The sequence below is a fragment of the Lycorma delicatula genome, chromosome 8, assembly GCF_047948215.1.
Source record: "Lycorma delicatula isolate Av1 chromosome 8, ASM4794821v1, whole genome shotgun sequence".
NCBI lineage: Eukaryota > Metazoa > Arthropoda > Insecta > Hemiptera > Fulgoridae > Lycorma > Lycorma delicatula.
Genome location: NC_134462.1, coordinates 124,030,162 through 124,056,520, shown reverse-complemented (window position 1 = coordinate 124,056,520; position 26,359 = coordinate 124,030,162). Strand labels below are relative to the sequence as shown.

Sequence of the window (26,359 nt, the reverse complement as noted above, 5' to 3'; positions counted from 1 at the left end):
ATTTCACTTTTGATTTTGTGTTGTTAATGTTTCTTTTATAATGTTTAGGTGTCTTTGGATCTATTTTAAATTTCTCAAGGATTTTATGTAGTGATTCCCTGTGAATGGGAATCTCTACTAAAACTTTTATTAACTTAGTATTGATATTTGACTTAAAAAAAAAAAAACAAAAATAAAATCTCGATGGAAGTTCATTTTTTCAATTAATAAAAATAAAAATTATCTTTATAAAAATTAAAATTATTTAATATCTTATTTTTTTATCAAAGGACATAAGAAAGGAATAAATTTCTTAGATACAATAATATATGATAATTTTTTGTCAATTCGTAACATAATATTGAACAAATTGTGATAATAAAAAAAAGAAATAATTTGATTACTCTAATAAAAAAGAACTTGCATAATATTCAACAGGTATTTGTTGGATGTATAAAAACGATTGTCGAATATTTCAGCAAAATATTCCTAATACAAGAAAACAAATTCATATAAACATAGATCAAATTCATACTTAAAAATATGTTTCGGAATTTTTTTAAGATAAAAACTCATATAACAAGAATTGATTTAGATATTTTAATAGAATATTGTATTTATGTATTTAGAACAACACGGTTTACTACAAATAAATAAGTATTAAAATTAGACTTTTGATCTATTAGATGAAAATATCTATAATTGAAAATTTTGTTTCGTTTAATACCCAGTTAAAATTTCCGATTTTTTTTTTAATAAACTTCAAAATTCTTCATTGGTATTTAGTTTTTCTTGACTTTATTCATATAATTTTATTTAAAACTAAGTTCTCTACAAGTTTTGTTTAAAATCTTTATCTGTTTATTACCTATTTAACAAAACTATTTTACGCCAAAAATAAAATAAAATATTTTTCGTCCTTAATCTTTTGCCTTCAATCATAGATTTTCAAAAAATACAATTTTGAAATCTGTCTTTTTTTTAATTTTTCAGGTCGTATTTCATATAAAACCACTAAATTTATCTCTCAATTTCGATTCCAAGAATTACAATCTTGCTTAATTTTAACAAATTCTTAAAAACTAGGGCGATATCTTTCGCCAGCCAACTCGTTAACGAAGCGGCTTTAAATTCATCAGAACATATCATTAAAGTTCTTACACTCTTCGTAAATCCTTTTGTGTAAAAGGTAGATAGACAAGGATCATTTATTGACAAAAGCTTAGATAGCCCAAAGAAAATTAATGGGTTAGGAAGATAATATTTTATGAAACTTCATGTATATTATTTGGGAAATTGAGGATGAAGTCTACCATACTATTTTTATTAATCCAAAAGTGAAGGATTTGCAGAGAAAATTGCGTTTGAATATACCCAAAGAAGAAAGCATGCAACTAGGAACGATATTATACCAGGTCATTCAAAAAGAACTTCACAAAATTTAAAAGCATATAAAAATTTATATAGATAACTTACAGATTCGGTTGAGATCTCATTTTATAATAAAACACACACCAAGTTTTGACTAATGAATTCATTACCGAATTTGGCCACCAACGTAGCCACCAGTGTTATTAAAAATGGATACACTTATTGGTCCGGAACTTAGTCGCTGTTTTGGTTTCATGATTTACACTCAGCAACTGCAGTTCAACTTAATTTTCGTAGAAATTACAGTAGGGAGCATACTAGTAGGCGTACAATTTACTCTAGGAAAGAAACCTTCCTTGAGACAGGTTGTGCTATTAAACGCACAAAATCACCACGACGCCCACGCGTCTTTGAATCTGCTATGGAACAATTCAGAGAAAGCTGTGCACTAGTCCGGAGAAATCAACTAAACGTGCGTCGTGTGAGACTGGCATTCCACAAACGTCTGTTTGGTTTGTATTACGCAAACGACTGCACTTAAAGCCATTCGAACTAACCATGGTTTAACACAATACAGATGATGACAAAGTTGCTCGGCTGCAGTTTTGTGTGGAAATAACGAATAGAATTGACGACAACGATAAATTTTAGACAATTAAATTTTTAGTGATGATTCAACGTTTCACCTTAGAGACAAGGTGAACATCCATAACTGCCGAATATGTGGTTGGAAAACCACTCATGGAACTTTGCAGCACATTCGTGATAGCCCAAAGTCAACTTTTGTTTTTGTATCTTAAGGAAACAAAGACTGTACCGGCCAAATCTTCTTCCAGGAGGCGACCGTAAATGATATCGTTTATTTGGACACGCTTCAACATTTTCTAATTCCTCAGTTAGACGATAATGACTAAGATGGACGACATTACTATCAGTAAGGCGGGCACCACCTCACTACCGCCTAGAAGGCCGATATTTTCTTGATACTAGATTCCCAGGTCGGCAGATCGGTTGTGAAGGTTCAATTGCATGGCCACCTCGCTTCCCAGATTTGACCCCCTAGATTTTTTCTTGTGGGGTTTCATTAAAGATCGGGTTTATGTACTACCTTTGCCTGCTGATCTTGTTGAGTTAATGCCGCAGCATTAACTTCACGAATTAATGCCGCAGCTGCCGAGCTAACGCCCGACTTGGTTTCGTATTTTACAATCAGCAACAGCAGTCCAACGTAATTTTCGTACTCTATAGAGCCTTCTAGTAGGCATACAATTTACTCTTGGTATCAAACTTACTTTGAAACAGACTGTTTCAACTGTTAAACATACAAAATAACCAGGACGTGCGTCCCTGAAGTGCTGTGGAACAACTCAGAAAAGGCGTTACACATAGTCTGAAGAAATCAATTCGATGTGCGTCATGTGAGACTGGCATTCCGATAAATCGTGAAACAGTCTGAAATGAAATCGCCTTTAAGTGGGATGTATGTTGAATTACAAATGGTAGCCATATCGAACCGAAGTAAATATCGGTCGACAAACTTGATGTCTTTCTTTATGAAATGAGATCTCAACCGAATCTGTAAGTTATCTCAACAAATTTTTATATGCTTTTAAATATGGGAAGTCCTTTTTGAAACATCCGGTACCGTACACACCCTAACGATACTATTATATACCCTAACTCTCCCTACCAAATGGAAGGTTAGAGTTTGGCTGGAGTTATTCTCTGTTGAATGGGGGTCTTCCCTCTAAGTTACACAATAGTAAATCATTATTTTAATCTATTAATTTATGTAAATTTTGTTTTAACAAAATTAATTATTGAGTCTAACGTAATACAAAACAAAATGAAATGAGGATAAAATTTAACGTAAAGAAAGGTGAATTTCATTAAAATATACCGCACTCACATTATAACAGCAATTTATAATTACCAATTCAACTTAATGTACTTAGTTATACAACGTCCTCAAATTTTCAACTTCTAAAGATACATATATAGAATAGAAATAAAGGAACATTAAACATTGAATAAAGAAACTAACCAAACTCGAATAAAGTTTGCAACTCTTTGTTTGATAAAATACTACTTTCTAAAGAAATAAATCTAATAATGATAATATTGTTTTTCTCTTTTGGTCAGAAAAGAAGGAAAACTTCAAATCAATCTTCAGATCGCCTAATCCTCTTTAATCTGATTTATCTTTAGTTGAGCAATTTAGAGTAATGTAATCAAATGGTTTATCATTCAATTCATTTTGATCATAAAAAGGATTATATATTTCTTACAGAATAGAAAGTAGAGATCAATAATAAGGTTAAATAAATTTTATCTACTTTAATATTTCCTTTGATATATTATTCTGGTTAAAAAAAAAAGAAATATTCTACAAAATTCTTTTACAGAATCACTTTTATACTTAAGTACTAGGATATTATTATTTTTTTCTTTAAAATTAAAAGAATATTAAAAAAATATATAAAAAATGGAATAAAAAACATTACAGTCGTTCTTACTATAATCTACATATACTTTAGTTAATTATGGAAGAAGATGAAGAAAACCAGATGATATTTATGGTGGGATCGTTCTGGCCGTACTATATTAAAAAAAAATATAATACATTTTTTCTGTTACATGCATTCAATAAGGAATTTTTCACGCTGATTTCAAATTTACAAACAAAAATTAAATGGAAGGCAGGATTTTTTTTTAGTAACATGGTTTTAAAGAAAATCTTATGTTTTAAGGAATTATAGTCTAAATCATTTTTGATTTTTCAGATTCATTTAAATTCAGTTCAAACTGCAGTTTATTTATTACGTCTTATTTTTAATATAACATTGTCTTACAAATAAATTTTTACAAGTGTTTATTCTTAATATAGAAAATAATCCGTTTTAACAACTTTTTCATTTTTACAAGCAGCATTAACAAAAAAGACAAGCCACGTTTAAATTCTGCGTAAAAAATATATAAGAATAATCTGAGAGATTAAAAACTCTCATAGACCAATGTACAATGTAAAATTATAATTTTTTCTTTATACAATATATTCGAAAGTTGCTGTGCGCTGGAATTTTAGAAGTGTAATGACGAAACTTTCTTAATTATTACTTTGTATTTTTATTTCATTATTTTATAGAAATTGATAATTACAATAAGTGGAAGGGTTTATAAAAAAAGTGATGAAAATGATGTTGAATAAGTGTTGAATATCAATACAACACTGGACACATTTTTTTTTCTGTTCAGCCTCCGAGAATCACTATTAGGTTTTACTTCAGAGGATGAATGAGAATGATATGTATGAGTGTAAGTGAAGTGTAGTCTTGTACGGTTTCAGGTCGACCATTTCTGAGATGTGTGTAGTTAATTGAAACCCAACCACCAAAGAACACTGGTATCCAAAATCTAGTATTCAAATCAGTAAACCCACCGGGTTGGCCTAGTGATGAACCCGTCTTCCCAAACGACTTTGGAAGTCGAGAGTTCCAGCGTTCAAGTATTAGTAAAGCCAGTTATTTTTACAGGGATTTGAATACTGGATCGTGGATACCGGTGTTCTTTGGTGGTTGAGTTTCAATTAACCACACATCTCACGAATGGTCGAACTGAGAACGTACAAGACTTCACTTCACTTACACTCACTCATACATATCATCTTCATTCGTCCTCTGAAGTATTATCTGAACGGTAGTTACCGGAGGCTAAACAAGAAAAAGAAAGTATTCAAATCAGTATAAAAGTAACTGCTGTAACTACGACTTGAACGTTGGAACTTTCGACTTCCAAATCAGCTGATTCGCGTAAAATTTAGTTTAAAAAATTTTAACCAGCTGATATACTAGAATGTCTCGAACGTAAGTCGTTATTGCGGTTTTTAGTTCGTCAATCGTACATAGATTGTTGAGATACACTGCTTGTTTTTCTGCCCCCCACAGTAAAGTAATCTGGGAAAGTCAGATCGGGCGATCGTACAGGCCGCAAACCCCTCGAAATTATTCATTCATTCATCAAAGAACCAACCGTGATTGATCTCCACTTCTGTTAACTGACTAATGGAGTTTGTTAAAAAGACTTAATAACAATCACTACTAACTGTATTTTCAAAAAACTTTGGACCCACAATTCGTGTTTTACTCACACCAACTCTGACTCGAATTTTCGTTAAAGATTGCTCGTTTAATTCATGAGGGTTTGTCGATCATAGTCGCTAAAGACTGTGCATTTCGTTAATTAATATACTCTCCCAGATGAACTACACTTCATTTGTAAAAACATAATGTCGAGGATACCTACGGAAGTTTGGTCAATAAAACGTTTAAACCATTAACAATAATCTACTAGTTTTTGTCATGAACTGTAGGTTTCCGTTGTTGAACACACAATACTTTGTACGGGAAAAGCTTCATTCTTTTCTTACAGGTTTATGTGTGGCAGCAAATCCAATATCTTACTGCTGTGTTAACTTACGCGAGTATTTGGAAAACTTTCAGAAAATTTCTGTTTCACGAAATCAGTATACTTGTCATCTTTACGAAGGACATATTCATTGAGAAAGATGCGCTCTACCGAAAGAACCGATTATATTTCTCGCAACTATTGTTTCCGATAAACGAAACAAACTGAAGCAATTTCAATAACTCAACAACTTACGACTTTGTTTATTTGTGAGCAAAGCCCGACGAACTTACAGGGCAACCAACTCAACGCTGAAAGAAAGATTGCACCACATAATTCTAAAGCATACTGCACACGACTTACTGAACGGTCTGTACATCCATGTACTCTTATTATACGAAAGATACTGATGAAAGATTTGGACCTTATTCTCTAAAATTTCTAATTTTATAGAATCAAATATTCAAGAAATTATTAATTTTTTTATTTAAATCTCTTTTTCGTTTTCTTTTTAGTAGATCAAGTTATAAACCAATCCAGGAAAAAATCTCTGCCTTTAGCTCGATTCCTACTTTGAAACTTCCCAAAAAAATGGTAGAGACGTTACCACTCCACCTTAACATCTGAACCCCTGCACACTAATATTTTATAAAAATTTGTATTTTATATATATATATAATACAAATATATATTGCATATAAATTTTAAGCGAGCGGCTTTAAATTAGTATAATTTAGCAATATGTATGTGCACTTTATATACACTTGTATATATGTATATATATATATATGCACACACGCTCGCTTAAAATTTGAATTATATTAACCAACAAATTCATACATCAATCACTACAAAACTTATTAGATATACATTAATCCGCCGACCTCCGTAGCGAAATGGGAGCTTCTCGGCCTTTCATCCGGAGGTTCCGGATTCGAATCCCGGTCAAATATGGCAGTTCTTGCATGCTATAAAAAATACTCATTTTTTATCTATCGTTAACTGTAAGTGGGCGAAAACCAGTAGCTCTTTTTTAAGAGGTGGAAGAACCCATTTACGGGCGACGAAACAGTGTCGGATTCGCTAACTGGTTTCGCAAGATAGTAAAAAAGGCGTATGTATTCCTGCACACTACCGACTTCACCCCTGGCAACTCGCCACTCCTGGGAACAGCTGGTAAAATATTACTTCAGAAGGGGGGAGTAAGCGCCCACACACACATTCAGACAACAAAGCAAATAACAAGGCACATACACACACAAACACTGATCCACATAAAACTAAAAATCAACTCAAAACAACACCAAACACTTGAACAAAATGTACCAACACCGTACACACCATCCGAGCACAGATACGCGCACAATAAATAAATTATAAATAAACGTATTATAAAAAAATTAATTAATTTTGACTAGACAGGAGAAATCTATACGTTACCGTATCACTGTACTCCTCTATGTAGGAGATTTATTCCTACGGGTTTTATTTTTCTTGCAGACGTCTGCAATCTATTCAGCGCTTTTAACAATATTTTATTGCTATTTTTTGTGGTTTCAATATAATTAAAACCTACAATTACCACGAATTTGGCATTTTAACTTCTATAAGAACATGGTTTACAAATACGAACCAAGGAATTAAGTATACAACAATTTTTACATCAATTATACTAGTAAAACTTCAAATTTAATCGTGCGCGCACTCACACACATGTTCCACTAGTGAAAATAATGAAAAAAATTCGTGTTAAAATAGGTGTGGAAACGCATTGTTTTCGAGGTACGGCTAGTGAATGATTTTGCTTTGATTTCAGCTCTCATAATAAAAAAAAACCCTACTGTATAGTTTGTACGACTAAAATTAAGGAGTAAAGTTTGTGGTTATGTAATTTGAGCCATTAAATAGGATAAAGTTGGTCCCAAAACTTTTTCTCCAGTAGTTTTTAAGATAAACCACAAATTTTGGTATAAAAAAAAAATATAGTTTTTTTTTTTAGATTTGTAGTACGATAGCAATGTTAAAGAAAAACTTTTCTAATTTGACATCCGTCTACAAGAAAATTTCTCCTGATATTCACGTCAAGCAGCTTCAGAATTTCCGTTATAAAACCATAAAAAAAAATTATATGGACACGTTATATGTTTCTCGTTAGAAAACTAAAATGCAGTTTTACACTACGATATTAAAACACTACACATCCTTTGTATTTATGGCAACAGATTCAAACAAAGTACACAATTTTCATTGTTGAACAGCTGTTAGTATTTCCATCCTATACAATAAGACGATTTTAAATGTTTTTAAAGTAACATACATTTCAATTTAGTATAGAAAGAATAATACGATTTTCTGCCTATATTTCGTCTGTTTTGCTTTAATAAAAAGTCGATTTTTTAATATTTTATTAGCTGTGTTTACATTATTTTTCTCATAATTAAACTATCTGCAAGTTTTGTTACTAAATCTTCCGCATTTATTAGTCATTTTACAAGGCTACTGTACTACATACCTAAACAAAATTTGTATTTCGACAAACAATTTTGTGTTTTACGTCGGATATTTTAAAAATTACCGGAGATACAATTCTGGGAACTATTTTATCCTATTTCCCAATCTTATATTGCATAAGAAACAACCAACTTTACTCCTAAATTTGGATCCTAAAAATTTCAATACAGCTTTTTTTTTATTAGAAGAATTGAAATCCGGGCGAAACCTTTCTCTAGCTGTAACTCGAAAACAAAGCGTTTCCAGACGTATCTTTATATGAACATTTTTTAATATTTTCACCAGTGGAACATGTCTGAAAGTTTCTCCTTTTTCTTCGTTGTGTGTGTGTGTGTGTGTGTGTGTGTGTGTGTGTGTGTGTGTGTGTGTGTGTGTGTGTGTGTGTGTGTGTGTGTGTGTGTGTGTGTGTGTGTGTGTGTGTGTGTGTGTGTGTGTGTGTGTGTGTGTGTGTGTGTGTGTGTGTGTGTGTGTGTGTGTGTGTGTGTGTGTGTGTGTGTGTGTGTGTGTGTGTGTGTGTGTGTGTCTAATAAAAGTTTATTTTAAAATTACAGATTAATGGAATAAAAAAAGTTAAAAAGTTTTAATAATAATTATCGATATTTTAATAATTAATTACAAATGTAATACAATTGTAGATTACATTAAACCAATCCAATTATAAGTAAAATTAAATTTTTACATTATTCATTGAAGTAAATTTTTTTTATAACTTTTATTAATAAAGAAATTACAAAGGCGTTGTTTTAGAAATTATTACTTGTGATTAAAAATTCGATAATAAAGAAAGTTTCCCCCTTTAATTTCTTTTTATAATTAATTACATTCATTAATTTATCGAATGAAATAAAACTGATAATACTAACTTAGAGCAGCCTAATTACATATTCAGACCACAGATAATTTCTTTTAAATGTATTCAATATCAAGAATAAAAAATGATTTTCTGCTCTACTTCGTTTCATTTTAACGAAAAAACATCAAAGGATACTTTTTTTTTATATTAATAATTTTTAGGTCAATAACTTCAAAGAAGATTTATCTATTTCTATCATAAGCTTGATATAAAATAAGGAAAATAGTACAAAAGAAATATAATCGTAAACCATTAAAAAATTAACTACTACGCATTTATTCTTCTGTTTTTTTTTTGTTTTTTTTCATACTATGTCACCTCTCTCTTTTTTCTGTTTAGCCCACAGAACCACCGTAAGGTGGATCCTTCAGAGGACTAATATGTATGAATGTAAATGAATTGTAGTCTTGTACAGTCTCAAGTCGACCATTCGTGAGATGCGTGGTTAATTGAAACCCAATTACCAAAGAACACCGGTATTCACGATCTTGTATTCAAACCTGTATAAAAGTATAATTACGCCTTTACTAGGATTTGAACCTTAGAACTCTCGACTGCGAAATCAGCTGATTTGCGATGACGATTTAACCACTAGACTAGCCCGGTGAGTATTACTATGTCACCTATTCCTCCTCAATTGTTTTCAATCGTCGATATATTTTTTTGAACAGCGTTTCCTGTTTTGAACAGGGTTAAATAAAACACAGCTGACAAAATAGTAATGGATCTTTTCGCCACGCGGATTTTTTCTGATGAACGGCTTATAAACACACACACACATACACAAACTTAATTTAAAATATTTATCATTTTATTTAAATATAATATTTTTTGTTTATTTAATTTAATGATTCTAACTAAAGCGCGCGCGTATACCGTATTTCATTCGCGCGGGTGTCGTGGTACTAGCGGCCACTTTAAATAATTTTTTACATTTTAAACATTATTCATTTATTTAATTCTACAACTCACATGTGACGTTACAACACAGAAAACGACTACAGCAGCTCTACGTCAGTGCTACATTAGTTCTCCTTGTGATAAAAAAGGGGAGTACTTATGATACATTATGCCCACTTAGCCAGTAGTTTACTTAGAGCATTTTTTTTTGGGGTGGGAGTGTGATATTGCAAAAACTTTATTTAACAAAGTTTTATTTAACAAACTTTTTTTAATTGTTAGCAAATGTGCCTGAGAAAAATAAGATCTTAATTAGGCAAAATCTCGAGATGCTGTGGGTGACCTTGCTCTCCAGCTTCATCCCCTTGACCTTTTAAGTTGAAAATTTAATGGAATTAATACCTCCATATAGAAATAATCTCTCCAAGTTTGGTCAAAATCGGTCGAGTAGCTCTGGAAGTATAAGGTGATTTAGAGTGAGACACCACATCCGGAAAATTTCTATCCGCATTTTTGGGTTCCTTAGGAGTCAAAACGAAAAGATTTGGTGAAAACCGCACATGCTGAAATTGGACCGATTACCATACTAAAGTAAAAATTAAATATATTTCAACAACCATTAAATTGTGACATTAATAAAATTAGTTATCTAAATATTTCTGTTTTTATCCTTACAACTACAATTCCGAATAGGATTTTCGCTAACTAGAGTATATATCTATTAGATACGGCTACATACTACATAGTCCTGATGATGTGTAAGAATTTTCGATAAGGAAGCCCTTAGCTCATTGTGCTTAGTCTTTACTTTAGTGACATATAATAATTAAGTGGGTTGGAATTTCTCCTATTAGAATTAACCGTTTCTAATATTTCGCTCTTTTTTCTACTACCACAAAAAAAAATTATTCCCAAGAACTAGGCTTCGATAACAGAGTTATTAAGATAATATTCGAGCTTGTAGATGAACTGTAAACCTACATATTAAAGAGTAATGGATTCACTTAGAACAGCAAGGGGTTGGTTGGCTCGTATCTAATGAATTATCCAGTGGAAAAAAATACAAGGATAGACCGTGGAAGAATTAGTGAAGTAAAATAGCATAGGGAAATTTATCTATCATGATCACGATCTCTGATGGCCACAGATTATCGATATTAGCTAAAAAATTTGATAATATAACTTAAAATAAAAATATTCTGCCTAAAGGATATAAACCTTATCCTGCCATAGGAATTTCCAGAAAATAAAAAATCGGAAAAATATTTTTAATTTTTTATCGATGTTTTAAGACAGATCATTTACCAGATATTAATGATTTATTAAAAAACCTGTTATGGGTAAATAAAATGTTTCACGTACAGAAATACATAACCTGAACGTGTTTGCTGGTATGTATGCAGTCAATCTTATCATGAAGTGGGAAGGGAGAATTAAAGAGGAACGAGGTCCTTCGCTGGGTTAACGAGCCAAGGTACCGGGAACAAGAAACAACATAATATTTTATGTACTCTACACATTTTTCCCAGAACTAAAATTACTTGTACTAAAATTAATAACTGTACATCTAAGCTAAAAATAATTTATCTCTTTATATTAGGGCTCATAAGATGTATTTCACTTTATTTATTAAATAAAAGAAGAAAAACATTTTTATGACGTAATAGATAACTAAAATTATCTTGTCAGAGTATATACCCATAGTACGATGGTATAAATTCACTAAAACAAATGCTACGCATTATTAAAAGCTATAAAACAAGTAGGCTGTAATATAAAAACTGCATTACCATACTTGTTCGTATAATATTAATACTATACTTTTCAAATATTATGAGGCAAAAAGTGTAGTTAAATAGGTTATAATACGTAAAATATTAGTTTACATTTCTACAACGAAATAAAATATAATTTTACAGCAAAATCATTTATAACTCACAATAAGAAAAACATTGTCAAACTTCCAATGGTATTGATAGAAATCAGAAGTTTTCCTATACAAGCACGTTAAATTTGGATACATTAAGAACTAATAAAAACATTAATTAAAATAAATTTTTTAAAAGTCAGAATTATTTTTATTAAAGAAAGTTCATCTGATCAATACAATACTTACTTTTATTTACAATACTTTTATTTAAAATTTTCAAATAATAAAAAATGACCACTATTACTTTAATCTTGTTATGTATAAAAAATATTAGTGATAAAATCGGAAAATTTACATGCACGTAAATATTTTTAACCGTATATAAAACCGGATAAAAATAAATCTCTTTCAGCACGACGGAAGGCGGAGGAAGATTTCACAGGTACTAAGTAGAGGATAAAAAAAAATTCCACCTTAAAGTTAAGAATAACTTCAAATTTACTCAATTCAACAATGGTTGCATGTGAAAAATGTTTCACAGGTTTAGCATACGACAAGCTCCAGCAACATTTTTACCAGGAACATGACCAGCAACATTTTTTCTTACAATTCCAGCAACATTTTGACCAAATTTGGAGAAAATCGGTTTGGTCAATCCTGAGATATAAGGCTAAAAGCAGTGGGACACAAATACATATATACGTATACATATACATATATCTTTGTTTGGTCTAGATCATTAATTCTTAAAAGTTTTCGCCCACCGCCCGCATTGAGAATCAAAGATTTTCTAGCGCCCCCAAAAATTTAAACTTACCACCTGTTAAAAATAATAATTGTAATTGCTGTTTTTAAGATGCGCTCTTAAAAACAGCAATTGAAATTATTGTTTTTAAACGTGGCATATCCAATTTCGAGTTGAAACTTACATTTTACTTTACATTTTGGTTTGAAATGTCAGGAAAATATATTTTGCCGCCCGAACGCCCCCAATTTTCTATGGGCCTTCTAACACCACCCCTGAGGCCTCCAGCGCCCACAAGAGGGCGTTATCGTCCACTTTGAAAACGAATAGTATAGCTTTAATAGTTCGGCCCTAAAACGTAAAATGTACGACGTAGATGTACATGTGTGTACATCGTAATGAGTAACGTGAGAAACTTTTTTTGATAGCATTTGAGAAAATTTACGGGTACCCGGAAAATGGAAAGTTAATTATATTAAATATCTTTATAATTACATTTAATTTTGTTCCCATATTTAATGGAAACTGTACAAAGGGTGATTACATGCAAAGATTTAGTTTGAAAACTATGAAATTTAAAAAAAAATTTAAATACTTTTTATCATTGTAATCGTATAATTGTTATTTTCACGTTTTGGGTCCAAATATTAAATACAAAAATAGAATTTTACTTTTTAACTGGTGATTTTTAAATCAAATTATAAAAAACGAATTTTAATAAAATTTTGTTTTGCAAGTTAAACATTTAAAAAAATAATATAAATACGAGTAAAATTAAGTTAATAAGAAAAAATTGCAGAAATGCAAATTCTGTATAATGTTATGAAAGAAAAGAAATAACTGCAAATGAAAAATATTCAAATTCTGTTAATACAAACTAAAAACTTTATATCTCATATAGAACTGCTACTTGAATTTTGTTATGAATAAAACTATATATTTATACCGTGTGTTTTCTGTAATAGGAACCGTTTTTCCTTTCTGCTTGAGAGAATACAGATTCAACCTACCAAGAAGAAAAAAAATTCAACTCGACTTAGAATTTACAACAGCAATTTGCAGCAGGTTTTCCGACGACGGAACAAAGCAACCCTGAACCGGAAACCATTTTAAGCTCTCTTAAACCTTCCGCTTTTAAGAACGAACTTGTGGCAGCTGGTTCTACTTGACTCGATTTTAAAGTTAAAAGAGTAATAGTATAGATAAAAACCTTATTCATAATTTACCACAGACAGTTTCTAAAGTGGCATCGTATAAATAAAAAAGATGGAACAGTAAAGAAAGATTTAATACTAAATTGCTAGGTAAAAAAAATTATTCTTTAGATTCTCTTTTAACTTATGTTAAAATAACGAATAAAATAACATAAATGATAATGCAGTCATAAGTAAAAAATTTCTTTAACAAATTTGTATGATTTTTCAACAGAATTGTTCACATCGTAGTACTTTTTTAATAATTTTTTTTTTATTTTATAAAGATATGTAAACCTTAACAATAGTACTACTTTATTTAATACTAATATGATAATATATTTAATTTTTTCTTGCCTTAAAGAAAATAAATGTATAAATACTAAAATATAAAGCAATATAACAAAGTTTAATAGCAAAAACGAAAGAAACTAAAAGGAAACCACAAAAAACAACACCAAGCTTTTCAGTTACGTTGCCTGAAGAAGTGCAGAGATGTTTGTTGTGATAGTAGAGGCTTAACACATGATCTAAATCGCTTAACACATAAAAGACATGACGTCACACTTTCTTATGAAAATTTTAATGCTACTGCAATAGATGTATGGTAGCTCAGTTTTTATATGCTTTTCTTTAACTAACAATGGTCCAACCGTGTCCTTAAATCTTTCGACCTTAAATAAACTAATTTCCCGATATCATACAATGGTGAAATTTTAATAGCGACGTAAGTCGGGTGACAGTTCAAATATCCAATTGTTAATTTCATATACTTCTATATTTTATATATACGTTATCAGAGATATAAGGAGAAAATTTTGAGAAAAGGAGGTAAATTGATAATATGCAGCTGTCGATCCGAATGATTTTGATTGTCGATTCGGTATGAGTAGATGAGAAGAAGTCTGTTGAAGCGGATTTTATTTAATATAATTAATGTAAATTTACCTTCTAAAATTTATGTATGCTAATCATCTGATTTAGTTATAAACAAAAGATAAATATTAAAAATTAAAAAACCGACTGCCAAAAAAAAAACATCGCTGACAAACATTATTCAGCGATTACATCGATACGAAAGAGACATCGACTCAGCAAAAAAGACGGTTAGAGAAAAAGCGTCAAAAATACCAAGAAAAGAAAGAAAATGAAGATACAAATAAAGAAGCGAAGAAGACAAGATTGGATGTTGTAACCAATACAAAGCGCAATTGAGAGCTAACAAAACACCAGAACAGCCTGAAGTTCCGAGTGGCATTTCGACGTCAACGCGAATCTTAGCATCGTGTAAAAGACATCTCAAAATTGCAAAGCTCGCTTGGAAAGTCAACGTCAGCATTACGAGTATTTAGAAAGTAGGGCACTAGGGGAAAAGATTATTTTTTACTTTATAGAACGATTTTTTTTGTTCTTTTTTTGGAAGAAGAAGGAAAGCAGGTTTTTAATTTTTTTAGCAGTTTTAATACATATAAACAGGTAAAATATAATATATTTAGAGTTAAATCATTTAGTTAATATTAAATAATATTCCTGTAGTTTAAAATATATAATTTTAATCTCAAGTTACTCGTATATCGATCATATTTTATTATAATTTTGATTTGTTATACATTATATATTAACATATTGAAATTTTTTTTTTGAACCTTCAAAAAAAGTAGATATATATATATATATCATTTCAGCCGTTATCGATCCACTGCAGGATAAATGCCTTTTTAGCATGTTTCTAACTGAAACGGTATTGTACGATCTTCTGTCAATTCGGTCCAATGTATTTGATAATATCATCAATCCAACGATCCTTTGATCATTTTCATGGGCGTTTAACAACTAGTAATATACATTCAAAGGGTAATTTAGTCAATCTACCATCAGATCTTCTTGTTACATGGCCTGCCCACCACCATTTTAATTCTTTAACTTTCATGATAATATGATCTATTTACAGGTCTTCCTATCCCGTCCGGTAATTCCAGGTATACACCATCCCATATTTCTTTGCGTTACCCACAGCTTCTGTTATGATTGAACGATAAATTTCCATGTTTTGCTTCCATAAGTCTAGTAAAGGACTAGTAGGACGTATTGATCGAAAAGTTTTTTTAAGACAAAAGGGATCTTTTGTTCATAAAAGCGATGTAATTCTCAAGAATGTCTTCCACCCAAGTTTAGCTCGTCGTTCATGTAACGACGAGTTAAGCTTGGGGGGGGGGGGGTGACAGGGACCTTTTATAGATAAATATGTTTACTGGAATTTAACTCTGCTACCGTGGCACTGCATAAGCTTAAGTTTTGCTGGATGATTGTGATATTTTAGGTAGATTTCATAAGAAAGCTACCTATTTTAATGGGTACCATGATTCAACTTCCGGAAAATTTCGACATATCTTCCAGTTTCGACACATCCCCCAGACCCCAAAACCACCGTCAGTTCAAAAGTTTATATATCATATATACATATTTATTTCTCTTTCTTATTAACATGATAACTACCGTAATTTTATGCAAAATCTTTCAAATTGATACATAAAATATAACGACCCAAAAACTCGGTCGAGTTTGTTAATGAGCAAAATCGGGCTATAGGAGTGGAAATGCGGGGGTCGGGGCTTTTTCGAAAAAACAAAATATCGTTATAACTTTCTTATCGAATAAAATATCAAATTTGTTTAAAGTAAAAACAAAATCAAATTTATTTTTTTTTTTTAAGAAAAGGATCATAGATAGAATAAAATAATCTTAAACCAAAGCACAATCACTAAATAAACTATTCTTTGGATAAGGGCCTAAAACGTATCTAAGTAAAGTCTTTTGACCATTGGCCCAAGGATGGAAAAAATGGGTTTTTGAAAACAAAAAAAAAATCATACCTCCCTTAATAGGCACAGTATCGAATCGGTTTAAAGTGGTCGTTAGTCCTCTAAACATTACCTAAAACCTTTGTCTGAAACAAGTTTTGATATGAAATGTTGCTGGAACTATAAGAAGATGGGGCTTGTCGTATGCTTAACATGTGAAACTTTTTTCACTTGCAACCGTATTGTCGTATTGAGTAAGTTTGAAGTTTTTCTTAACTTTAAGATGAAATATCTCCTACTTAGCACGGTGAGATCTACCTCCGCCTGCCAGCACGATGAGAGGGATTTTTTAAATTTGTTTTTGAATATTGATAAATTATGTATATATATATTTGTGTGCATGTGTGCGCGCGCGTGCATGTGTGGAAAACATGCAAAGCTTTCAAGATCTCTCTTCGTTAATTCACCCACTTTTCGAATTTTTGGAAACATTAGATTCAGATTGGTTATTTTTAATTAAATAAGAGAATATCTATCTAATCCTAAAATAATTTAATATTTACTCATTCGAAAAAAAGTTGACAACACAGTTGTTTCTGATGCACAGCTTACCCACACAACTTAATTAAAAATATTTACCATTTTATTTAAATATAAAATGTTTTCGTTTATTTAATTCAGTGATTCTAACTTAAGCGCGCGTGCATACCGTATTTAATTCCCGCGGGTGTGGCGGAATTAGCGGTGACGGTCGTTACTAACTAATCTAATGCAATTTCACAACTTACATACAACACTTTAGCTTGTTCGGTCGGCACACTGGTGTAGCTGCGAGGCTTAACGCACCAGATACCGAGTCAACCTGGCGATCGAGTTCTAGACCCAGCCAGACTGAGTTACTTTCTTTACACTTTAAATATTATTTATTTATTTAATTCTAACGCTCACATGTGACGTCAACAAAGCAAACGATTGCAACAGTCAGCGCTACCAATTTTTAAATTAAATTTTATTTTATTTTTATTTTATTAATTAAATTAAATTAAATAAATAATTAATATATAATGTGTCAAAAACAATTTGGTTGGTAATTCCTGGAATTTAAAATTTCCCGCCTCGGGAATTTATCACAGGGAAAAGGAAGATTCCAAGATGGCGGACTGTGACACTAGCGCCACTTATGGTGACAGGGGATACTATTGACGCAGTATGCCCGCTTAGCCACTAGTTTTGCAAATGTTATTATTTTTTAATTGTTAACAAATGTATCTAAGAAAAAGACGACCTAAATTGGGCGAAATCTTGAGATATTAAGGGTGACCTTCCCTTACAGCCTCATCCCCTCGACCTTTTAAGCTAAAAATTTAATGGCATCACTTCTCCATTTATAGAGGAAATCTGAAAAAGTTTGACCAAAATCGGTCCACTAATTCTGGAAATATAAGGTGATCTAGAGGCCAAACCGAACACAGAACAGACACGTACATACGAACATTAACAACGGGAAAATTTCAAAAAAGTGTCAAAACGTAATGATCCAGTGAAAACCGCATATGCTCAAATTACAATACTTTTCCTTCTAGAGCTATAGCTCTGCTTTAGCGCTATCTAGACGGGAAGTAAAGTACTTTAGTTAGTTTTAAAATTATAATTTTTTAACTGAATATAATAAAGAATTAACATTTCTAATGATTTTTTTAATTTATTTATATTTTTATAAAAGTTAAAAAAACATTTTATAATAAGCTGTTATATATTAACAAATAAAATTACTTAGGGGGAAAAAAGACAAAAAAGAAGAAAATATAAGGTAATAAAAGTTTTAAAGATTTACACTTGTTAATATAAAAACCAAAAACAACGCTGTTTTAACTTGAACATTGCTGTATTAAAATAAAAGAACCATAAGTTAAAAGAAACAGAGTGAAAAAGTTTTTTTTTTTTTTAAGGAAGAAAAAGATGATTATTATTTTTATAGCAAGTAAATAAATCGGTTATAACTGTAGTTATTTTTCTTAAATTTTCATCTAAATATAACTTTTTCTTTCTTTAACAGTAAAGCTTTACAACGAAATTTAGAACAACTTTTCTCATAACACTCTAACGTACATTATCATATTGTACCAAGACCCCTTAAGTTTTGTTACAAAAAATTACCTTCCTAAAAGTTTAACTTATATATTTTTTTTTTATCAAAATTATTTTATTAATTTATAATTTTTTATTCTAGTATTACTCCTTCAATAAAATCATAATTTAATGAAAAGTTATCACAGTTTAACAACATTTTTTGGAATATATCACCTTACATCTTTTTAAATATTTTTTTTTAAAAAGGTACTTTTTTATTAATACTTTCTACCACGTACCTTTAAATAGAGAAAAAATAAAAGGATGATAAATAGGAATGACGTGACAGGTATTTTTTTCAATTCAATTTGATACCCCGAATTATGAAAGAAAAAATCGTTCCCACTCATTCATGGCGTCATAAATACGCTTATTATACCTGTCGTTTTATGATATTTGGCTAAAAACGAGGTTAAAAACATTTAGTTAACAGAATAAAATAAGACGTTTATAAAAGTAAATAAGTAAAATAATCCTTGTTATTATTTTACGTACAATAATAGTTTATTAAAATAGTAAGAGAGTAAGATTATTCATTAATTACAAGTTTCTACTCCACTTCAAAAGATTACTGTCAATCTTTATTTTTTTATTTTGTTAAGATTAAATATTTCAGTAACAATGGTACCAAAAGGCAATTGTATCTCGATGAAAGAGAAAAAATTCTCGGAATCGATTTCGGTTTTTTTTTTTTTTTACTAAATCATCGATTATGAATAATATAATGGGTGTTCAAAAAGTGACACAACTTTACGGAAGAATATTATCTTCTTTTTTTTTTTTGCTGGTTTAATTGAGAAAAAATGGTTTACAGAATGCAGAAGAGAATATTCATTGTCTCCCATTACATTAGATGTGTAAGTTATGCCCAGACCCAGAATGCCTTCACAGAAAAGTATGGTGTACATGCACCAAACAAGTCTTCCATCAAACAGCTATACAAGTTCCAAGAAACAGGGAATATGACAGATGCAGCCAAAAGTGGTCGACCGAAAATGCTAGCACTAGAAAAGTTTTGAGATGCAAGCTGGACATTCTTTTAGTCCCCCAGAAGTCAGTGCGACGCCTATCTAGCCAGTTTGGTCTCTCCGTCGGTAGTTTCCCCACGGAATATCGCAGGTGTTTATAAAAGATATATCCGTACAGAATTCGTGTTGTTACCTGCAGATAATAGAAAACGTGTAGCTTTCTTCAGCGGTTCATATCATCTTTAACGCCAGATGGGGAAGAACTCGACGATTGGCTGCAAGAGTCTCCTCTGCACTGACAGAAATGGGTATTTGGTGTGCAATTTCACCTAGGCGAATCTTCATGACATTCTTTCATGTAACAGTGAACAGACAACGGCTACAGACAGATAGTGCAACAATTTTTAAACACTATACCTGCAGACCGGGTAGAATGCACGTGTTTTCAGTAGGACAATGCTATAGCACATACAGTAAATAAAACTATTTTTTTGGATCAGTCTTTTCATGGACAAGTGATTTCGAAGGGGTTGTGGTCCCCTAAGTCTCCTGAATTATCCCATCCTGACTTTTTCTTGTGGGGATACATTAAGGATGCCGCTTACAATACTCATCCTTACACCGTTCTTGAACTGCAGTGAAATTGAACGATGTGTCTCCGCAACTCCTTAATAAACGTTACAAAATGTGTTTGAGAACATGCAACATTGTATTCGATTATGTGAATCGCATAATGGAGACCACCTTCAAAAACTATTGTAATTTAATAATTTTCCGGTAAGATTGTGCTACTTTTTGAACACCTACTGTGTATACATTGGAATTAATTGTCAGCGTAATCCGAAATACAGTACATATCTACAGTTAACGCTCTCATTGAAAAAAGAACAAAGTTATATGAAAAAATTATATTGCATAACATCCGAGGTAATATACCTTAAGAAAATATCCAGGTCATATCCATTGAGAAAATAAATACATTAAGAATATTTTAAAACAAAGTTTGAAAAGATTAATCGTATTGTTTTACGAATATTTATTTTCAATGTTTTCAAAGAAGGGTGTAGTCCACTATTACTGCTACATTTTCTCTTTTACTCACAAATTAGAAAACAGTCGCGCAATAAGAATTTCTGACATTATTTTTTTAGTCACTATTGATCAATATTTATGAAACTTTCAATAAAATAAAAAATTAAATGAATAAAATTATAAAGATTTAGTGTATTCTTTAGAAATCAATAACTTATTTTCAATTAATTTTCATACCCAAAATTCCGGCATAGAAAATGAAAATAATAATTTATAAATAAAAGGTTAATTCTAACGTAGGATTTTAAATTACATATATAACAAATTATTGTTGACGTAGAATATGTTTAACCTTTCAGGCTGGCATCAGGCCTCCGACCAGAAAACCGAGTGTTAGTTTTCATGTAACGTTTCAAATTATAATATCTTCTAAACGACAAAATATCCACTTTATACGACGTATAATTTGACAAATGAAAGAACAAAGGTTATGAACTGCACAACATGAACACATTATTGCATCAGCCAGCACGGGAATAGTGAATTGCATTTGTTGTGCGGCATTGCGCCGTAAATTTAAATTGCCCTGGAAACATTCGTCAAATCTTGGGCAATAAAAAGATATAAAAAGACCCGGACGTTTTGGACCGGGTCTTTTTATATCTTAGATGTATTAATATTTTACTTACCTTTTAATAGTGGTTTTTTTTTTTTTACTGTATGTGTTTGATTTTTAATTATACTTTCTTCTGTTATCCGAGAAGAAGCCATTTACATTGCTCTCGGAGTTTGTTAAACTTATTTCAATTTTATTTTGTTTATATGTATATATATAGTTTTTATTCATTTATTTTCAAGTTTTTTACTGTGATAGTAGTTATATTTATTTTTTAGTGATAGTAGTTTTAAGTTTTTAGTTTTTTTTTTAATGATATTTTATCTGTTATTAATTGTTAAGTTTTAGCCTTTTTATATTTTAAATAGGTATGGTTTTTTTTATATTATTTTTTTTTTAGTCTTCCCGTTATCCAAGTTGGGGCCCTTTACACCCCTCTTGGACTTCGTTAAATTCTTTTTAGTTTTAGTTTGATTTTACGTTTACTTCTAATTTTAGTTTTAAGACCATGATACTAGTTTTAAGTATAAAACGAAATTAGATTTTAGCTATATATTTATGTTTTTTTCAATAAAATTTTATATTCGGGCGATGATAACGTCATTGTGTTTTTTCGCCCACAAAAAAAAACACAGGATGAATGGGGGAAAAGATAGGTTTGATTTGCGCCGTTCGGTGCGCACTAAAATTAATATATCTCTAAACTTCGGTGTGATAGAATGTATAATGAGGTGTCGTTAAAATTCTATTATCCAATACTGTCTATGTAGTGTAGTAAAACAGCAATAATAATGTTAAAAAGTCTAAATAATTATGAAGTTGTAAAAATGATCTCTTTAGACAAAATGTCGCAATAAATATTTGTTAAACATGTTGAAAAATATCGTAAACGCTTCCGGAGAGTGAAACAGATCATGGCAAATCCAAAAAGCATAAAATGAACAATGCCGAACGCCAGATGTTAATATCTTGCCTTATATCAGCCACTTCTCGAATCACAAATCCGTTGTAAATAAAGTCTTGTTTGACCTAACAGTCTAATTTGTGTGATGATTGCTTAATAAAATTCTGTACTTCTTAAAACTAAATCTGTCATCGATCACTTTCTTTTATAGTATATTAGCAACACTACACCGTACGTAACGTATTCTACGTACTAAAGGATTGCGGCCGTGGTTCCGACACAGATCCAATTTGAGATGCCAATTTTATTTTTTAATTTTGTAATAAATCACCTCAATTTACCCGTAAAACTCACCGTAAAATCACATTTTCTTAATTATATTTTGTGAAATTTCTTAACCTATCAGTTAATTTTTGGTTTCACAAATTACTTGAAGATTTATATGTAAATATTTTACTAAAATTTATTTCTAAATACATGAAGGATTTTTTAATTTATCTATAAGTTCAGTTTTCTTGGAATGTATAATTTTACTTTGCTGGCAATTTATAACATAATTGTACCAAACTCTACACTAATTTTGCGAATATGACAATTTTCGGTCTAAAACATCTTCAAATTTTTAAGATTTTAAAATGTAAGGGATATTTTTAAAATGAATTTAAAAAAAAAAATAATAAAACTTTAAAGGGCTGTGCAGCGGGTAGAGGTAAAATGGCAAATTATCTTTATTCATGGGAGGAGCAACACATTACTGACCAATAATTTTGTGTTGATAAGCTTAAATACAATAACTACTTTCCACCAGAAATCATTGACGCAATTTAAGGCGTGGATCAGGCTTACTTAAGATAAGCTCTCACTATAGATCATGTGGCTAGTAGAAATTAAATATCCGAGTGCATGCAGCTACATTTTTTCTCCATACACATAACTAATTTCAAAAATATAAAACAGAGTGCTTGGATAGTAAGGTTTTTTGCATGTACTACCTAATAAAAAACTGCTTAAATTTTATTTCGATTAATTTTTTGAAAATCGATACTAAAATTATTTTTGTAAAATAAGAAATTATTAAAATAAACTAAAACAAATTCAGCAGTAAAATTATTAAATCTATAAATAAATTCTTGGAATAGAAAAAAAATTATAAAATTTTTTTTTTTTTAGTTTTATAAATTTATTGCTATTTAAATGTTCTGAGAAATTTGGAGGTAATAAACTAGGATTCACTAAAACGAATAATACGCTACATAAAATATACAGTAATTTTAATCTTTACGGATGATGAAAAACTTACTTGTTTTACGAGTAGTAATAAAATCTTCAAGGAATAAGTATTTTATCAGTAGTTTAATTTTATTTACCTGTAATAAGAGAAAACAATAAAATTAGGAAATAAAAAATATACAGTTTTCCTATATTAGCTTGTGAAAAAAAATTGTATCATAATCAAATTCCTATGTACATAAAATAACACACAAAAAAAAAAGAATTACTGAAGAGCAGAGGGTCAAACAGACTCACTAATATATTTGTTTTGTTATGGATGGTTCTATGTTTTTAGAGAATTTATTAATATGTAGTATTACACAAAGTAGACGCTATTAAATTTATAATATATAAAACGAACAGCAGTCACAGATTAAAACTTACGAGTATTTCAAAATATATAAAAACTGTATTTATTTACTTTATCTTTCATTCCAAACACGCAAGGAAAAAAGCAATGCAAAAAAGCAACCCTGTGGTAAACACTCATAATGAAACTCGGACAAAAACTATGAGTAAATACGGTTTTCTGTATTCAATTTAGGGGGCCTCTTTTTTTTTAATGATTCTAAAATCATCCTGTAAACGGAGTTTGAAGGGATCTCTTATAAAATTTATTCTTACTCAACAATACACTTCCCGTAACTACAAGTACAGGTCTTAAAAAATACAGACACTCGATCAGTAAGCAAAGCCCGCAAAAGTTCGTTAAGAAAGAAACTAAATCGATAAATTCTACAAGTTTTTCAAATCGAGCAGAAATTATCATTCATAATAAAAGAAAGATCATCTATTAATATAATAATAAATAAATATTAATTAAAATAACAACTAGAAAAGACCTTTTTCCTTTTTTTAAGATCCCCAAGTCAAGTGGTCCCCGCCGATTAGATATAACTAAGTCGCCTCAGGGTGTCGTGGCAGCAGCCTGCCCTTACTAGCTTGGCCCATTCCAGAGGCCACCATCGGGATCCCTCCTGGATCACAAGGACGTCCCGACTCCCTCGACCAAGCAAGACGCTACTCAGGAGGTCTACCCGCCCCGTTCCTATGCTACTAGGATCCAGCAATGCATTGCGCATGCCCTTCCCCTTACTTACGACCACTCACACCGCAAGGGACCCTTATGCATCATCAGAAGCACCCCGACAAAAATATGAATTATATCAAAATATAAATTTTGATACAAGATTTATATCAAAGTATTTTTTTACGGAGCTTCGTTATTTATTATTCTAAACTTTACTAATTTTTTCTAGAACACCTATATATTTTTAGATTTAAAAAAAATTAATCTAACTTTATCACAAGTTTTAAATTTGTTAAAATTTAATAACTAACTAGCAAAAATAGCTGACAACGCAGTATTAAGACTTTTCCGTCATGCGGCTAAAGACGCTAAAGATGCGTTAAGTCCTACAACTGTGGGTTGTTTCTGATCCACGGCTTACAAATACAATTTAATTGAAAAAATTTATCGTTTTGTTTAATACTTAATCATTTAATACTTAAATAGAATCATTTAATCCAATGATTCTAATATTAAAACGCGTACGCATACCGTATTTAATTTGCGCGGGTGTAGCGATACTAGCGGCGACGGTCGAAACTAACTAATCTAATGTAATTTCACAACTTACGTAGAACAAATTTTGCTTGTACGGTCGGCAGAATGATGTAGCCGCGAGGCTTGAACGCACAGCTATCGAGTCAACCGGGTGCGAGACCAGCCCGATCGAGTTACGTTTTGAAATTTTAAATATTATTCATTTATATAATTTTACCGCTTACCTGTAACAACATAGCAGACAACACACAACATAGCAGACAACTGCAACGGCATTTTTTGGGGTGGGGTGAGATTTTGCAAAAAACAGTTCTTGAAAATATTGTTATATTTTAATCTTTAACAAATATGTCTAAGAAAAATATGATCTTAATTAGGCGAAATGATCTTAATTAGATTCTGAGGGTGACCTTGTCCTTTAACCTCACCCACTTGAACTTTTAAGTTGAAAATTAATGGAATCAATGCCCCCATATTTAAAAGTAAACTGACAAAGTTTGGTCAAAATCGGTTCAGTAGTGCTGGATATGTTAGGTGATTTTGAGGCCAACACCAAACACAAAAGCGCGCGCGCGCATGCACACACACACACGTATATAGAACATTAACATCCTGAAAATTTCCATCCGGTTTTTTGGGTTCCTTAGGTGTCAAAGGTAAAGGTCAGGTGAAAACCGCATATTCCCAAATTGGACCGATTACAATACTTTATCTTCTAGAGCTATAGCGCTAACTAGAAGGGAAAGTAAAAGTACGTTAGTTTTAAAATTATAATTTTTTAACTGAATAAAATAAAGAATTAAGATTTCTGATGATTTTTGAAATCTATTTATATTTTTACAAAAGTTTAAATATATTTTATAATAAGCTGTTATATAACAAATAAAATTACTTAGGAAAAAAACAAAAAAAGAAGAAAACATAAGGTAATAAAAGTTTTAAAGATTTACACTTGTTAATATAAAAACCAAAAAACAACGATGTTTTAACTTGAACATTACTGTATTAAAATAAAAGAACCGTAAGTTAAAAGAAACAGAGTGAAAAAGTTTTTTTTTAAAGGAAGAAAAAGATGATTATTATTTTTATAGCAAGTAAATAAATCGGTTATAACTGTAGTTATTTTTCTTAAATTTTCATCTAAATATAACTTTTTTTTTCTTTAACAGTACAGGTTTACAACAAAATTTGTAACAGGTTTTCTCATAACAATCTAACGTACATTATCATATTATACCAAGAA

The 26,359-nt window shown here is 30.7% G+C and overlaps 1 protein-coding gene across 3 annotated transcripts in view; it reads right to left on the bottom strand.

The window, feature by feature from the left end:
• The window catches only part of LOC142328908 (uncharacterized), a 411,591-nt gene that overhangs the window by 333,692 nt on the left and 51,540 nt on the right, over positions 1 to 26,359 (bottom strand). Inside the window, exon 1 of one of the 3 annotated variants that reach the window (XM_075373052.1) lies at positions 23,578 to 23,644. The exons of the other annotated variants lie outside the window; for them this stretch is intronic. The gene's annotated coding sequence lies outside the window, so the exon portion shown is untranslated. Of the gene's footprint in view, positions 1 to 23,577; positions 23,645 to 26,359 lie in introns of those variants that run through there. 3 annotated transcript variants of the gene reach the window in all.